This window comes from Symphalangus syndactylus, chromosome 9 (assembly GCF_028878055.3).
Source record: "Symphalangus syndactylus isolate Jambi chromosome 9, NHGRI_mSymSyn1-v2.1_pri, whole genome shotgun sequence".
Lineage (NCBI taxonomy): Eukaryota > Metazoa > Chordata > Mammalia > Primates > Hylobatidae > Symphalangus > Symphalangus syndactylus.
In genome coordinates this window covers 103,544,807-103,556,269 of record NC_072431.2, presented here as the reverse complement: position 1 = coordinate 103,556,269, position 11,463 = coordinate 103,544,807, and the positions used below count along the sequence as shown (strand labels likewise).

The window sequence follows — 11,463 nt, the reverse complement described above, 5'->3', positions numbered from 1 at the left end:
GATAAATCTGCTCTCTTTCTCCAGAGCCTGAAATGCTAGAAAGACTCTTTTGCTTTGGGCACAATCGGTGGAAAAGCAACTTAGAAACTTACAAGGAAAGAGTTGCAGTGGTACTTCCTCCATAATCTCCGTGCCGAAAGATTAGAGTAACTAAAATCTTTTCAGTAGTGTAGCCTTCAATACATATGACAACACTCATGAGTGTGTTGATCTAATATATACTAAGATATTATTTCTAAAAACATATGATTCTAGTTTTCTTTATATTATGACAAATAATTATAACATTAGGTCACATATTATGGGTCTGGCCAGAGGCATGGAATCATGCTACTGTTGCTTCTACTACCACTAATTCTCTACTCTATAGAGATATTTTTATGCTTTGTATGTCATTCTGTCACATGAAGTGTGTTGTAATGAGTATATTTATGAGTCTAGCCATTGGGAGTGGAAACTGATGTATTATGTAGCTTTGCACCTCATGTGCAGCTGAATTATAATGCAGATCTTAACAGCCAAGAAGTCTGTAATCAGAGAAAAGAAGAATTTCAAAACATAAACCATGTTCTTGGCACTAGCCATGAATACTGGACATTCATAACCCACAAGTGCCCAGACTATAAATTTGCAAGTTGCATTAATATGGCAGTAAAAGTCACTCTTCTGAAAGCTGCACTTGTAAAATATTTATAAATTCACATGGTTGTTCCTGGCAAATATTTACATCTGTCATCTCTGTCTTTTTGCTCCCAAAGCAGCAGGGTTGGTGTCCTGTGTAATTCACAATATGTTCATAAAAAATTATTTTGAAAAATCAAGATAGAAGGTATTTTATTCTAGGGGGCAATATATCTGCTCCTCCAATGGTGTGGTGTTACTATTTGATTTCCTGAGATCTTTTCTCATCAAGTCTTTTTCTCTGAACAAGATTCCAAATTAGCAAGGCAAGTCCTGTGGAGTTGTTTTTAAAATCTCACATTAATATATATGTACAACACTGGCTGGGCATTAATATGTACAACACAGGCCGGGCATGGTGGCTCACACCTGTAATACCAGCACTTTGGGAGGCTGAGGCAGGCAGATCGCCTGAAGTCAAGAGTTCAAGATCAGCCTGGTCAACATGCTGAAACCCAGACTCTACTAAAAATTCAAAAAATCGCCAGGGGTGGTGGGGTGGGCGCCTGTAATCCCAGCTACCTGAGAGACTGAAGTGAGAGAATCATTTGAACTTGCGAGGCGGAGGTTGCAGTAAGCGGAGATGGCGCTACCACAGTCCAGCCAGGACAACAGAGTGAGACTCAGTCTCAAAAAAAAAAAAAAAAAAAGTACAACACAGTGGAGTTTTTCCTTCCCAAGTCAATATGGATATCAATGTCATATGGTAAAGGAATTTTCTATGTATATAATCTCCCTATAGTATTTAGGAGATGCTTCATATAGGAGACCTTCTAGATAGACCTGTCTAGATAATTTGCTTTTTCTTAAGACAAGAAAAAAAATTAAAAGACATCAGATTACATTTTCATATAGATGTATGCCATACAGATGTAGTCCATTGTTTCTAGGGGGAGAAAGCCCCCCAAAATCATACCTACTAACAGACTGAGTACTTGACAATAAAATATGCTGTTGTATTTGTATTTGTTTAATTTTTACTGCCATCTAGCTTTTCCTTCCCTCTCTCCCCATGAAAAAGGATTTAGGGGCCAGGCATGGTAGTTCACACCTGTAATCCCAGCACTTTGGGAGGCCAAGGCAGGTGGAGCACAAGGTCAGGAGATCGAGACCATCCTGGCTAACACGGTGGAACCCTGTCTCTACTAAAAATACAAAAAATTAGCCGGGCGTTGTTGCAGGTGCCTGTAGTCCCAGCTACTAGGGAGGCTGAGGCAGGAGAATGGCGTGAACCTGGGAGGCCAAGCTTGCAGTAAGCCAAGATCGCGCCACTGCACTCCAGCCTGGGCGACAGAGCAAGACTTCGTCTCAAAAAAAAAAAAAAAAAAAGAAAAAGAAAAAGGATTTAGGTTGTTTATAATGCAAACATAATTGTTATAAAGACAGAACAGTTAAAGGTGAGATCAGAGATATAAAACACCAGATGGTATTATAGTCCTTAAATTTGGGAAGGTAATGCATCCCTTTGAAAATCTGATGAAAACTTTGTGCTCTTTCCCCAGAAAATGCAAGTAAGTATATACGAACAAACAAAACACATAACACACACTTTTGTATACAAGCTCAGGCATTCAGAGACCACCAATACCATTCCACAGACCACCACAGAGGAAGGAGAAAGAAAATGTATATCAGGAAACTAGAATAAAATTATTAGTACCATTAAGTATGAAGTTTAGCTCTAACTTTTAGTCAATACAGAAGGGAGAATTCAATGGGTTTCGTAGATCTCAATGTTTAACAGAGAAATACACATCAGGTTTTCAGGAGACATATTTTGAGAGGAATTTGTCAGGCTAATGAGTATCGGATTGATTGATTGATTGATTGATTTTTTTTGAGATGGAGTCTTGCTCTGTCGCCCAGGCTGGAGTGCAGTGGCACGATCTCTGCTCACTGCAACCTCTGCCACCTGGGTTCAAGCGATTCTCCTGCCTCAGCCTCTGGAGTAGCTGGGATTACAGGTGCCCACCACCACACCTGGCTAATTTTTGTATTTTTAGTAGAGATGGGGTTTCACCATCTTGGCCAGGCTGGTCTTGAACTCCTAACCTTGTGATCCACTTGCCTCGGCCTCTCAAAGTGCTGGGATTACAGATGTGAGCCATTGCGCCTGGCCTCAGATTTATTATTAAATACACAGTGAACAATGCCTTTAACAGGAATTTTGCAAAAGTGCAAAACTATTTTCACATGGCCATTTTTACATTGTTCCCTTAATAAATCCTGAGGATATTCTTAATAAGTAGTAATTCTTATGAGTAGTTATACCAACTGAGCCTAGATAATCTGGCTTCTGTATCTGACCTGACATAGCAACAAATGGTTTCTCTCTAGAGAAAGCTCCAGTATTCATAAGGCGCAATGTGCTTGCAGCAGCCTTCCTGGAACTACAACTAAGAAGCTGCAGCATCAGCAAGGCCTGCTGAGAAATTGTACAGACTCACTAACCCACACACCTGGCAGGACTCATGTGTCAAAAAGGTGACTCTAAGCAAGACGCCAAGAAATACATGAATTTAAGAGGCAAAGCTAAAAACTATAAATAGGTTAGAGTGGGAATGAAGGTGTACCCTACTTGATTTCTGCTCACTGTGGAGAAGCCTATGGTTTATGCACTGATCTTATTTTGTCCGTTAAAGCCCCTCCAATCAGGTATATCACCTGGGGATGGGAACACTGATTCCATACCAACTGAGGAGTAGAAGAATTCAAAGCTAAAGAATGAAGAATATTATTGTAGATTAAGAATATCATTACACAGAAATTGACTGTCTGATTATGTTGATTCATCACATGCTGTGCTGGTGATCAGCAGCCCAAATGATATACATATACTTTTTTTTTTCAAAGAAATTGTCATGTAATCTTTTTAAAAGCAGTATGGACTGATACCTTACCAAGCCAGAAGAACAAAATTTCTTTTTCAGATGCTTATGACGAAAGGACTTGGAATTATCTGTCTAAATAATGTCAAAATAGCCATTATTTCCTTCCACAAATGAAGGAACAGGACTGGGGATTAACTTTGTGGGATTCAATTAATTTTGCACTTGGCATAGTATATGGAAACAGTTTACAACATTTGGGCTAGGAGACTCTGGGTTGAATATTTAAACCATTGCTTGAGACATAATCAGTGGATAGAAAATTCTAAGAACCGCAGCCCTACTCCAGAACTTCTAGTGGGTGACATCTGGGGTGAATTAAGTTTCTGTTCAGTCCCAGCTTTAGCTACAGATGTGGAGGTGTAAATGTGCTTTCCAGGAACTGTAGATTATATGAACATGATGTAGACTACTTTTATTAGGAGTTCAAGTACCACATTTCCAGAAATATAAAGAATGACAGCAAGGAAAAAAGCCTTTAGAGCTTAAATTACAACCCCATCTAATGAACTCAGAGGTGTTTTTCACTTACTGGGGTATTGCTTTTCAACTCCTGTAGCTTAAATGAATCTAGTGATCATAACAGTAAATATGGTTTCCAAAGGTATCCCAAGAGGTATCATTAGTCACATATTACATCATTTTCTAATTTGTACACTTTCTATGTTTCAGGGTTTCACAGGACTGCTGAAACCTCCAGAATTTCATGTTTCCCTCAGCAGTCTACAATAACTCTTAATCTGAATGACATGTATTATTTCCTCAGCAAACATGTGATGTGGGAAGCTTAGTAAAAGATTTATTATAAGAAAAGGCTCGATGTTTTATTTCTTCCCCTAATTGAATTCATTATTGCTCTCTGTTTAGAAATGCTATGTTGATGTATTACACCTCAGAACAACTATGCACATGCCATCTGCAGCAGGAAGGTTTATTTGACTACAAATCAGGATACAGATGTTGGAGGGAAAGCTACATATGCTAAGTCATAATACGTTAAAGCACATTTTAAATCTATATATCATGGTGGTCCAGCAGATTTTTATTTTTTTAAATTAGGTATTGGTACTTATGAAAATTCAGGAACTAGAAGCCCTCTCTTCATATACACGATAGATAAAGTGATAAGCTGCTGAGGTGATAGGTATAACCCTGTAGGTGGGGAAAGGGACTAAGTAACTTCAAAAGAAAAAGCTCACATTCTTATTCCGTAATACTAGTGAAAAGATCCACATTTAAAGTTGGGATTCTAAACCAAATGAGCAGCTATGTCTTTTGGGAGTGTAAATGATCACAGTTTTATCGATCTTTTTCACAAATTTAGATTTTCACCCGTTTACTAGAAGAGCATTTATTGAATACCTGTTACTTGCTAGGTGACTCTAGGATGTGCTCTAGGATTTTATCAAAACGAGACAGTTATATTATTTTGATGTAAGAGGAGTTGTTTAATTTTTCTTTCTTTCTCCAACTGTTCAAGTTCAGGCCCAATAATGGACAAATTGTCCCCAGAAAGTTTACAAGAATATATCAACTACTTCATTGGTTGAAAGAATTAGAGGAACCTTGGTCAGCACAGCTGAGAGGATTGCTTTCCTGAGAGATGACGTGATTCTCTTCCATTAGACTCACAAAAATATAACTCGATTGTATCAATCTTAAACAAATAAAATCTAGGATGCTCACATTTTCTAGAAGGATTAATGTTCTGTAGATCTATTGATCTTCTACATTCTTCTTAAAGTATCCAGGGTAATCATTAACAATACTTTGTTTTGATTTACTTGCCTGGTGTCTAAGGCTCTTTCAGCTCTCTACAATACATTTGCACTTTATTCATCATGCTTATTCTGTAGATAAAGACAACACATTGCTGGCATTTGTAATCGAGAGACTTAAAATTTTTAAAAATAAAATTAGAGACAATCTAATGTTTAGATTAGGGTTAGATTTTTAAATAGGGTATAGAACTTCAGAAGAAGGTGGTTTTCTCTTTCCCTGGAAATATTCAGAAAACAGTCTACCTTTGGTCTTCCGGGAAGCACAGGCAAGGGCAATGATTCAAGAAACCACTGTAAAAATGCAGATCTCACCCAGTAAAGAGAGTATCTTACTTCCTATTAAGCATAGTTAGATGGGTGATTATTATTAATCATATATAGCATTTGCATAACAATGAAGTTTGGATGGCACTATCATGTACTGTCTCATTTACCATATTAAGGAAGCATGTATTCATTCCTCAAATATTTTATGAATGCCTACTAGGTGCCAGACAGCATACTTTGTACTTGGAAGGCAAAGGTGAGTAAGACAAATTCTCAGTGAGCTTACTTTCTAGTTGAGGAATACAATGTTATTAAATATAATGTGTTATAATACAGACATGATGAAGTACTGAGGCAACAAGGGGTTACTAGTATTTTAGCCTCACTTTACAGAAAAAAAAACTGACCAAAAATATTGATATTAATATTATAGGGCAGTTTTAACAATTAAATGAGAGATTGTATTAAGTTACTTAGTACAATGACAGCCCATAGTAGTGAGTCCATAAATGTTATTTCAAAAAGGTAGCATAGAGTCATAGTTTGGAGAATGGATTCTGTATCAAACCTTTTGGCTTGGATCCTGGCTACGTCTTAGTTTGTGTGGCCTTGGGAAAGTTATATGATATATCTAGATCTCAGTTTCCCCAGGGCTAAGATGGGAATAACAATCATACCACTTCTCAGGGTTGTTGTTTTGAGAATCAAGTTGTCACACATGTTCAAAAGAAGTTATTCATGGTAAAGATCAAAGCTGGAAGCAGGTCCAGAAACTATATCACACCAAACTTATAGTTAGCCTCTCATAAAATAGAGATATTGTGGCCCTGAAGAGTGAGATGTCCTTATTTTTACCATAGGGAGGAGAACTCCCTAGCAAATAGTTCAAGCTAGGAGAAGGCAGCAACGAATATCTGGCATCTTGAGGGTTAGAGGGAAAACTGGCCTGAAGAGAGAGGGCCAAAAAGAGAGGGAAAGCATGGTGTGACACCAGTAGGGGTTAGGGGAATGCGAGTTGCACAGAGGTTGGACTGAACAAAGCAGAGGGAAATGGCTTCAAGAAGAGAGGAGGAATATGCCATCCACACATCTCCTAGCACTAAATAAAGGATAATCTTTCCAATATGTCCAATCTGTATTTTGCTAAGTGGAGGGTATTTATTTTTATTGGATAATTCCTAAAATGTTATAAACAGAGCTTAACTAAGTAAGAGTATCCAAAATGGCCCAATAATTATCTTTCAAGGTGTCTGGTACCAACATGCTCTTTTCTGTCATTTGGATTCCCACAAAGAAACTGTTGGACATGAAAAAGAGGCATATATTGGTTCATAATATGTCTCATGATACTGAGAGAATTTTCCTGATTGCAATTTTTCATTTCATTTTTTGAATGAGTGATTTAAATGTTCTTTCTGTACATAATGGGATAGGAATTGTATAACTATTACCACAATCCAATTTTAGAACATTTTCAGAGAATGAAGGAGTTTTAACCTGTGATTTAAATGCTACCAGTTTATGGATCTCTGTTCTTGTACCAGAGACAATCTGAAGATTCTCTCCAGAAGTAAACATCCTAACCAGCAATCACCAACATTAAAACAAAGAGCCTACTTTACTTTTTGAGTGGCTAGCTTCCTGTGAAAGAATATACATTGTCTCTCTTCTTTTGTTACCTTTCTGATAATATTGGCTATGCTATAGGCCAATGTATTACATTAGAGAGCATTTCGAGGAAAAAGTCAGTTAAAGCTCCTTATATATATTACAATTTTCTCCTATACATCATTATTACTAAAATGATTCACAGCTAGTGTAGCATGTTTAGGCAAGCTCAGATACTTGGCAGTGAAACACAATTCTTTTAATAGCCTAGCTCCAATGGGTAACCCTTTGAAAAAGGCATTTATTGTTAGTTCTGTTAGCTATTGAACCAGTCTTTGCATACTTCGATGCATAAGCATACAAATGGAAATTTTTATTTTAAGTTCTATGCTATACTTTGCATATGAAACAGAAGTTCTTTAACTTTATTGTGGGAAATTCAAATATATTTCCTCCTCTATAAAGAAAATTAATCGGAGAACAAGAGTCTACTTTGAGATTGCATAGACAGGGCAAATATACCCTCTGATATGCTGCTTACTCCTGACCCCCACCCCACCTCATTCCAGTACCCTCATTAAGAAGAAGCTGTCAAAGTACTTGAACATCATGAAATAAGAATGGTATTTCAACAAAAGATCAAATGCTTAGAAATCCACACCTGAAACCAGGTTGTTCTTTCATTCCTAAATCAATAAGACGACAAAAACAAGACCGTATTTGAGCTGGCAAAACCTTCTATGCCCTTACATTCTGTGAAAACATAAAAGGAAAAAAGAATTCTTCCACATTCTTTACGTGATTTTCCATGAGAGCACTCATTAAATGATGTTTACATATAATGATGACAGAGTGTAGATGGGTTTACTGCTTGGCATTGGAAGGGCAGTGCCCCGGAGTCTTCCTCCAGTTCAATCTTGAAAAAATAACAGTCCTTTTAGTTTTTTTTTTATTATTATACTTTAAGTTTTAGGGTACATGTGCACAACGTGCAGGTTTGTTACATATACATACATGTGCCATGTTGGTGTGCTGCACCCATTAACTGTCCTTTTAGTTTTTAGTATACAAACTTGGCTCAAACCATACCATAAAGTACTTTTGTATGAAGACTGCCATAAAAAAGTCACTGCAGAATGCTCCACTGTCAGAGTCAGCACAAGCTAATGCAGGCAAGTTATGCACGTTAAAATAAACAGCAGAGAATTGGGTGTGAAAACAGTATCAATCAGGTGTGTCCATCTGACCGTTATAACTTTAAAATATCTGTAGAGCAAAGCCAGTTTTTGTCAAGGTCACTTACTGCTCAGAAAAAGCTTTTCAGCTTCAACAAAAACATCCAAGAAACAAAACAAGATTAAAAAAAATGATGTTCAAATAGGTGTGTTTCATTTTATGTCACCTGTAAGAAACAGCATCTCCATCTAACATGAGATTCCCATTCCTATTCCTCTGTAAAGGCACAGTTCTGATAAGTTCAAGGAGACGTTTGAAAAATGAATAATCACCTATATTATCATTTCTTTGAGAGCTAATGTGGCTTTTATTGAAGGAAGTCGCCTGAAAGGCTTTTATTGGACAAGCTGTAGGCTTGTCCCCCAAAGAGCTGCCTCACAAAAATTCCTTAGAATATGAAAACTCTACTATTAGCATTAAATTTCAGGCATTATATCTTCAGAAAGCCCTCGTTAAATTTACATTTGCTGTCTATTGCAGTCTGTAAGGTTTAACGCCAAGCTTTGGATATTTAGATTAGCCCTCTCAATCTCCATTTTACTATCCTTCTCTTTGGAGAGATTAGATAGCTAAACACAGTTTTTCAGAGCACAGACTCTGAAAGTCAAGAATTGGCCTTGCCACTTAATAGTATGACTGGTCAGCTTATACTTACACAGTAGCCTTTCCAGAATACTCTGAGAAACACTATAAAGTGATAGGGATGCAGAAACTGAGCTTATTGAAAATGGAAGAAACAAACAGTAGACTGGTAGCTCCTAACCAGGGAAACAGAGCAGTCCACAGTTCCTGAGTGATTGTGGCCCCAGGCTAAGAAGGTTAACTTACAGTTTCTCAAGTATAAAATAAGGATGAAACTAATAGTATCCAAGTGCTCGGCACAGTGCCCAGCACACAGTAAGAGCCCAAAAGGTGTTAGCTATTTTTTTCCTTAGGTCCTTAAGAGGCTCTGGCAGCTGAGAAAGAATGAAAAAGGGCAAGAGTGCCCAAGATACTGAAAAGAAAGAAGGCCAAGGGGAATAAGGTGGCTCTAGCCCCCGCTGTCGTGATGAAGCAGGAGGTTAAAAAAGTGGTGAATCCCCTGTTTGAGAAAAGGCCTAAGAATTTTGGCATTGGACAGAACATCCAGCCCAAAAGAGACCTCACTTGCTTCATGAAATGGTCCCACTATGTCAGGTTGCAGTGGCAGAGAGTTATCCTCTGTAAGCGGCTGAAAGTGCATCCTGCAATTAATCAGTTCACCCAGGACCTGCACCACCAAACAGCTACTCAGTTGCTTAAGCTGGCCCACAACTACAGACCAAAAAAGAGAAAGACAAAGCAAGAGAAGAAGCAGGGGCTGTTGGTCTGGGCTGAGAAGAAAGCTTGCAGCAAAGGGGACATCCCCACTAGGAGATCACTTGTCCTTCAAGCAGGAGTTAACACCATCACCACCTTGGTGGAGAACAAGAAGGCTCAGCTGGTGGTGACTGTATATGATGTGGATCCCATCAAGCTTGTTGTCTTCCTGCCTGCCTTGTGTCATAAAATGGGGGTCTCTTCCCCTGCATTATCAAGAGGAAGGCAAGACTGGGACATATAGTCCACAGGAAGACCTGGATCACTGTCGCCTTCACACAGGTGAATTCGGAAGACAAAGAAGCTTTGGCTAAGCTGGTGGAAGCTATCAGGACCAACTACAACAACAGATACGATGAGATCTGCCGTCACTGGGGAGGCAATGTCCTGGGTCCCAAGTCTGTGGCTCACATTGCCAAGCTTGAAAAGGCATAGGCTAAAGAACTTGCCACCAAACTGGGTTAAATGCACACTGTTGAGTTTTCTGTACATAAAAATAATTAAAATAATACAAACTTCCAGAAAAAGAAAAAGGGCAGGAGACCACCCATTGCAGTGGGCTATGCACTGGCTGAAGAATTCTTTTTTTTTTTTTTTTTTTTTTTTGAGACGGAGTCTTGCTCTGTCACCCAGGCTGGAGTGCAGTGGCGTGATCTCAGCTCACTGCAAACTCTACCCCCAGGTTCAATTGATTCTTCTGCCTCAGCTGGGATTACAGTGATTCTTCTGCCTCAGCTGGGATTACAGGCACCTGCCACCATGCCTGGCTAATTTTTATATTTTTAGTAGTGATGGAGTTTCACCATGTTGGTCAGGCTGGTCTCAAACTCCTGGCCTCAAGTGACCTGCCCACCTCAGCCTCCCAAAAGAATCCTTCATCTTTAATTTGCAGTGAGAAAGAAAGAACCACATAAGACTCTGCAATGGAGATAGTGGAGTACGAGATTAGCCAGGGACAACCTTCTAGTTTAATGTGCAGAGTTCTGTGAATCTTTCCGTACTAAGTTTTCAGGAGCCTCCCCACCCTGAATCTGGGTGTGCAGCCACTTTTTGATCCATTGGCACATAAGGCAGACACTGTGCCTAGTCTAAACAAGAAATATTTCTCTCTTCTTCCCTGGTAACAAAACTCCAATCTGTATTCAGGTTTTTGAAAGAGATCCTTTGATTTCAGGAAGGGTAGACCCCTTTTCAACAAAAAGGAATGAGCTGAAATTGGTCTAAATCAGTCATAGTAATTTCCTTTTCTTTCCTCAGGGATTGGCCAGCGAGTGGGCACATGACTGAATCCTGGCCAAGGAGAGAAAGGGAAAGTCCACTAAGGAAGGCTCTCTTCCTAATAAAAAGACAAGACTCCACAAGTAGAATGTCTCTACCTGTCTTCTTTCTTGTCCTGAACATGGATATGGTGACTAGAGCCACAGTAGCTATATTCTGGCCAGGAAAATGACGAAGAAGCTGGCCCTGAAATCATTAGATTACTGAACTGACTCAGTCAACTACCTACCTCCAGACTTCTTGTTATGTAAGAAATATGAAGCTCGTTTGTTTAGGCCTGTACAGATGACTTTTCTATTTCTTGCAGTCAAATGCATTCTGATACTGTGCTTTGTCTACTTATTTCTTACCCCTGCCCTCTGACAGATGAGGCCCAACCCATTTTT

General features: G+C 38.8%; 1 pseudogene; it reads left to right on the top strand.

The window, feature by feature from the left end:
- The first annotated feature begins 7,440 nt into the window (after positions 1-7,440).
- On the top strand, positions 7,441-10,264 carry LOC129490751 (large ribosomal subunit protein eL8-like; annotated as a pseudogene).
- Positions 10,265-11,463: the final 1,199 nt, after the last annotated feature.